Source organism: Cavia porcellus, unplaced genomic scaffold (assembly GCF_034190915.1).
Source record: "Cavia porcellus strain 051 isolate PalLab524CR breed Dunkin Hartley unplaced genomic scaffold, mCavPor4.1 scaffold_19, whole genome shotgun sequence".
Classification (NCBI taxonomy): domain Eukaryota; kingdom Metazoa; phylum Chordata; class Mammalia; order Rodentia; family Caviidae; genus Cavia; species Cavia porcellus.
Window position 1 is genome coordinate 29,695,471 of NW_026947502.1, and position 6,837 is coordinate 29,702,307.

The following is a 6,837-nucleotide window of genomic DNA, read 5'->3' on the forward strand; positions in this document are numbered from 1 at the left end:
TCCATGCGCCTCTATCTCATCCTCTCCAGGGGCCAGCAGGTTACTCGGGCATGTTCTTCTCATGGAAATGGCAGGGACACAAAAGAGCAATCCCAGAAGCATATGTGCATTTCAAGTTTCTGGGCATATTGCCCACAAATACACCATTAGCCAAAGCAAGTCCATGGCCAACCCACAGACACAGCAAGGAAATCCACTCCTTCCATGGCATCAAAATGGGATGATCCATAAACAGTGAATCCACCACAGAGGCAGAGGATGCACATGAACTGAAATCTGCCAAACTCCAGAGACCTGCAGAGTTGGTGTCCTCTGAATGAAAGAAACTGGGTCTCCCAGGTGACTAGAAACTCCCCAGAGTGCTGTGCAAAGCCCTTGGTTCCCTAGTATTAGTTACCTCTAGTTTCCTGCATACCTCATGTTCATTCTCTACCTGGCCCACAAGATCCCTGAGATTCAAACCTGGGCTCAGCCCTGTCTGGTTGTAGGCCCTTCAGTGTGTTCTCAGCAACCCTACCACAGCCCCCCTTAAACCAGAAGTACCTGAGCAGGGGGCATCCAGCGATCCTCCCACATACAAGTGGTCTGGTTTTGCCTAACTATCCAGGCTCATTCCACATCCCTTCCCTTTTGTTCCAGCGTCACCATCCTGCTCAAAGACAGCTTCTCTGGGATGCTCACTCTACGTCCTCCACAGAATTTCTTTCCTGCATGGCTTCTGCTTTATTCATCCTTCAAATTTCAGTTTGGACATCACCTCCATTTCAAAACTTCCCTGTCCCCATTCCCAGAATAGTTAATTATTTCTTCCTCTTGTGCATTCTTCCTTCACAGAGACACATGAAATAAATTCCAAAGAACTGAAGCATACCTGACCCCAGCTCCAGACTCACACCTACAGGGGCCACCACACCAAAGCCCACTGGCAAAAGACAACTAGAAAAGGGCACACCAGGCATTTAAGATGAATGTCCGTACTGTTTGTCTATGCTCCTGCTGTGCCAGTTACAAACATTTGAATAGCACTGCAGTAAAAAAAAGAATGTACCAAGCCTGCCGAACATCAGTGTTATCATGTGGGAATGTAGGACCTGGTTCTGTTTCTTAAAAAAAGATGTAAATTTTGATTTTTATTAGTAATACCAGATAAATTAATATTCATAAAGCTCTAAGAATAGATCCAGGTGGATAATAAATGCTGCATGAATGTCACAGTAAATTGTGGATGGAAGGGAGGGAGCAGGAAGGAAAAAGGGAAAAGAAGAAAGAACATATAGATGGTGGACAGAAAGGCAGAAGATAGATGGGTGACAGACAGACAGACAGATGAACAAATAGATTGACAAAGCTAGACCTCTTTTGAAAAGCTGGCAATTAAAAGAGTAAACCACTGTACAGATAAAATCAAACTTTTTTCAAGAAACAGTTGACTAGATGGCTGCTAGTTCTTGGCCTCAGATACAGAATCTCCCTGTTACCCTGGAGAATCCCCTAGAAGAGGAAGCTGGCATAGTGTGTGATTGCCCACGCAGAGAACGGCTCACCCTGCTGAGAATGCCCCGCCCCTCCATGACCACGCCCCTTCCCACTCCCCTCAACTCTCCTGCCCAAGTCAGAGTGGTGGGGAGGCTGCAAAGGAGAAAAGCCACAGAGAGAATATAAATTACTTCTGTTGTGGGCAGAGTTTCTCTACTGAGTTTGAGAGAGAGCCTCTTAGATCTCAGAAATGATATGGACTCTGATAGGCCTTCTCTTCCAAACTTTATGACCAGTGCCTGCATCAAAACTCATCATCAGGGCTTTCTTGGAATCCTGACCAGCCCTCCTGACCCCAAACTCTCCTCCTCCAGTATGTACAGCTCAGTGTGAGGCCTGTCAGAGTGAATGACTCACGGAGTCGGCTGACTTGGCATTCTAGCTGTGTGGAGGCGGTTCCTCAACTGCCGCGCACGCTAGCTCCTCATGTGTAAAGCGGAGATAAGCACAGAATCTCCCAGGGTGTTGGAAATACTCAGCCGGAAGCATGCTTGGAGAGTACTCAAAACAGTGTAATGAAGTGTTAAGGATTATTACTGCCAAAGTGCAAGTCATTTTAAGTGATCTTTGGCTTAAACGTTTTTGTGGCACTGCCTTCATCTGTGGATCCAGAGCAGGCTCCTTGGCTGGGCGATCACAGCCCTGCGTGATGTAGCCCATGTCATGTCTCCTTGCTCCCATGCAGTCACTGATTCTAACCACAAGACGTGCACCCCTACACTGAGTGGTTCATTCTTGTTTCACTAGTTCTGAACCTTCCAAATGCTAAGACCTTTGAGGAGATCCTTTGCCCTGATCTGGAAGAATCTCTCACCACACTTGGAGGGCAATCCAGGATGAGGATGCCAAGTGGGGCAGCTCTGGGAACTCCATGTGTCATAGATGTGTAGGGAAAGAGTTCATTCTGAGCTTATTATGTGCTCTTCTCCAAGAAGCCACTGTCCATCAGATCTAGCAGCTGAACCAGACAGGACAAACTAGGTAATAAATATAATCCCCCCCATAGTTCCTCTTTCTTATCCATGAAATGGTGACACTGGGGGTGTCTTCCGTTACACTGCAAAGGGGATAAAATTTCTCTAAGTTTCAATCAACCGAGTCTATAAAACTGACACCAAAGGAATTAATAACAAAAACATACACAGGAATCCCACATGAAATGGGAAGCTACAGGATGGAGTAGAAGACTTTTATAGCATCTTGAGCTCTGGGAAAGGAGCTCAGGGTTTCTAGGTGGGGGTGGCCTCAGGTATGGGACGGTGAAGGGAGAAATCATATAGGGAATAAAGGTTGTCTAAAGTTGTCTCGGAGAAGCCCATCAGAAAAAATAGATCCCGACTGTGCTAATCTCTGTGTTAATGTGATGCATCCTGCCCTGAGAGTTAACTTCTCTGATTGATGAAATTCTCAGAGATAGGAAACATAACCATTGAGTTCGTTTTTGGGAGGCCGATTCTTAGGGAAATAATGGAACGTGGGACAGCCCTTTCATGTGCTTAAGGGCAAAAGCCACGTGAGAGAGGTCAGGAGACCTTTTGAGTCTGCTTCTGAGACCTTATACTCAGCACACCAAAGCACCATATTTTGGGATGTTATTTTATTTATATATATTTTGGGAACTGTGACCATGCTATTTATAACCCAAATTGCCTTTTTGAAAGAAGCTCCCTTTATTGCTAACTGGATCCCCTTTGTTCCAAGAAGCACCTGGAAGAATCAGAAAATGTATTTATCTGCATAATGGTGGGAGAAGAATCTGGAGTTCCTGAGGTGCAGTCTGCGCTGGCAGGTGGTGAGGAGGAGGGATGAGAAAAGAAGAAAGAGATAAGAGCCACTAAGACGAGAGGGCGAAGTTAACTACACACGTTTTCCGTATGACACTTTAGCTGTTCATTTTACGGTTGTGTTCGCTGGTGTGAACACCTCACCTCCCACAAAATGATCTCCGGGAGAGTCTGCTGCTAACATACATATTTTGAGGGGAATCTGGGAATGGGGTGGAAAAACAGGTACCCAGGGATACAGGAGAAGATGAGGGTGTTAGCATCAGAGCCTCATGAGAAGTTGCCAAAATCTGTGGGAAGGCTTTGGACTTTCTAAATCACAGGGTGGCCAGTCATACAAGGTAAGGAGCCCTGACTAATGTGGGGGGATCAAACCAACCTTGATCAGACATGAAGGGATCAGGAGGCCAGTGGGGTTGTTTTGGTTAGACAGGGTTAATAAAATCTACCTTATGGATTTTTCTAAGGATCAAGAGATGAAGAAAAATAAAAAGCATCTGTCTGATGCATGGTAAGGGCTCGAGGAATGACACCGACCATGGCAATCTGCAGTGAACTTTGCTCATGGTTGTATCCTCCATAAAATGCTCCTTCACAAGGTCAGAAACAATATGACAGAAATCTACAATGTGAAGATTCAGGTTTCTTGCAGTATGAAATGATAAAGCGCTGACTGTATGTAAGCAGGTGTTTCAAATGACTGGAGATCAGTTAAATTATTACACGTAAGAATTAGAAACCTTCTGAGTTCTTGAAGCCTGAAATATGTGACTAAAGATGGGCCAGCCCAACTGAGCTCTGATTTAAGCCAGTCAAGCAGGCCAGGGAGGCCTGGAATAAACCACAAAAATGTCAATTCATGTTTCCAGAATCCCTTTTCTCTCATAGCTGACAAAACATGCACAAATCCCCTTGCAACAAAGTAGATAGAGCCCACTGTCCACTCATAGAATTTTTTTAAAAAGCTCTTCTTGTCTGACTCTTGTGTGGATTGTTTCTTCATTGCTATGTAATTCACATAAAATTAACCCTTTGAGAGTATCTGATTTGATGTATGGAATATATTCACAAAGTTGTGCAACCATCATCACTAATTCTAGGACATTTTTGTCATCCTCAAAAGAAATGCCATGTATATAACAGTTACTCCCCCAGCTCCTGACAAGGACTAATCTGCTTTCTGTCTCTATATCTTTCTGTGACCTGGACATTTGCCTACTCACACATAGTCTGCTGGGGCAAGGTTGAAATCCTTTCTGTCTCGTCTGGTAAAAGGCAATCACACAATAATTCAGGCCGGAATATTGCTTACCAATAAAGATAAGGTACAACCTAAAATTAAACCTCTTTTCTATGCTTTCCAATTATTTGATTTGAGTACTCCCCCAAAGAAACCTTAAGGAACAAACAATAATCAGCAAGAAGTGGGAACATTGTTCACGTTATTTTAGGGTGCTGACTGCACTGCGACTATGGGAATGAAGGGGTGACTTCTTCTGTAGTCATCCCTTGGTTTACTAGGGGAATGGTCCCAAAATCAGTATCACCATCATCACCACTATCACTCTCTACAGATACCAAAATCGGCACATGTACACATCCCTTCTATTAAAGGATATAGCATTTGCGTAGCATCTACATAGATCATTTATATGCTTTAAAGCATCTTTAGAGTGCTTGTAATACCTAACAACATAAATACTACATAAATAGTTGCCCTACTATATTCTTTAGGGAATAATGATAAGAAAAAATTCTACATGTTCAGTACAGGCACATTTTAAAAAGTATTTGTGATCCAGTTTGTTGAATCTACATGTGGGTAACCTACAGAAATAAAGGATCAGCTATATATTTTTATTAAATTTTTGTTGTTATTGTTGTTTTTGTTTTGTTGGTACAAGGAATTAAATCTATGACTTTTGGATATATCTCCAGCCATACAAAAAAATTTTTTTTTATCTTGAGATGGTCTTGCTAAGTTACTAAGTTGCTTGGGTTGAGGTCACACCTGTGATCCATCTGCCTCAGACTCCCAGAAGGCTGGGATTACAGGCGTCTGTCACCACTCATGGCTAACTGCACAGTTTTTGTTAGGAGAAAAATCAATTTTTCCCTGATTCTGCTAATTAATGCTATACAGAGATGTGCAGGGTACTAACCTACTTGCCTGCTCAGAGCACCAGCTCCAGACTCAAGAAAAAAAAGGCATATAAAAGCCTTTTTCTCCCTCTTTCCATTGCTAAGAAGATTTGCCCAGAACTTGGAAATAAGGGTAGGGTGGCAGCATGTTCTTTAAATGTCGTATGGGTTCACAGCTAGCAGGTCCTCACAGAATTATCTGCTTTTCTAGGGGACTGTCCCTTTGACTTATTGTTTACTGTTGATTAGATCCCAATTCAGCAAAGTTACATGTTAACTTGTAGTAGATTAGTAAGTTCCAAATGTTTTCCTTTGGGCCCAGTAGAGATGCTGTTGATTTCTGTCCAGTAGGAAGATAACACTGAAGGTTATCATCAATTGTCCTTCCAAAATATTTATCACCTAAAGATCTCTCATAGTTCTTTGAACCAGCCTTACCATCCTGGTTGTCTCCTTATGAGCACGTAAAACTAAGCTGTGACACATTGCCAAACATTAATGTGAGTCACGAGTTGTGTTTGTGCTGAATCTTGGGTTCCAAGCACAGCCAGTGGGCAGGGCTGCCCCCTGCTGGCAAGGCCACTTTACCCACTAGACTCTAACCTCAAGTTTTCAGCAGCCTGCAAGATGTTTGGGTCCTTAAAAAAAAAAAAAAAAAAAAAAATCAGACCCTTCAGAGTTTACAAAATATTGTAAATTTAAAAACTATTGTAAATTTAAAGGTTCTTCTTTTAAAAACCTACAAAATAGGGCTGGGGATTTAGCTCAGCGGCATAAGCACCTGCCTTACAAGCAGGCAGTCGTGAGTTCGATCCCCGGGTACCAATTTAAAAAAAAAGTTATTAAAAAAACCTACAAAATATAGGGCTGGAGGTGTGGCTAGGTAGAGTGCTTGTCTAGCTCTAGGACCAAAAATTAATTAATTATATAAATACAGTATTTTACTCTATTTTATCTTATTATTTTAAAGAAAATAGAGCTAGAGATACAGCTCAGTGGCACAGCACCTGCCCGGCATGAACAAGATCTTGAGTTCAATTTCCAGTATCAAAAAAAAGAATAAAAATAATAAAAGTGATACAGAATTTCAAAACAAGATGATAAGAAATTCACAATGATTATTATATTGCATATTGTTATCTTCAAAATAGTTGCTTAGATTATGAGATATAAGCATGCAAAATTGATCACGCAATATAAGCACTAACTATTCCTTTCAATGAACTAATAGAATGAGTAGTACAATTATCTTAGCTATCTTGTAAATATATAAATGTATATTTTCTCTTCCTCCTTTTCTCCTTTCCCTTGTCCTAGCTGTTCTTTCCTTTTGAGCAGTTTCTTTCCCTTTCACAATATCTCGCACTTTTTGGAT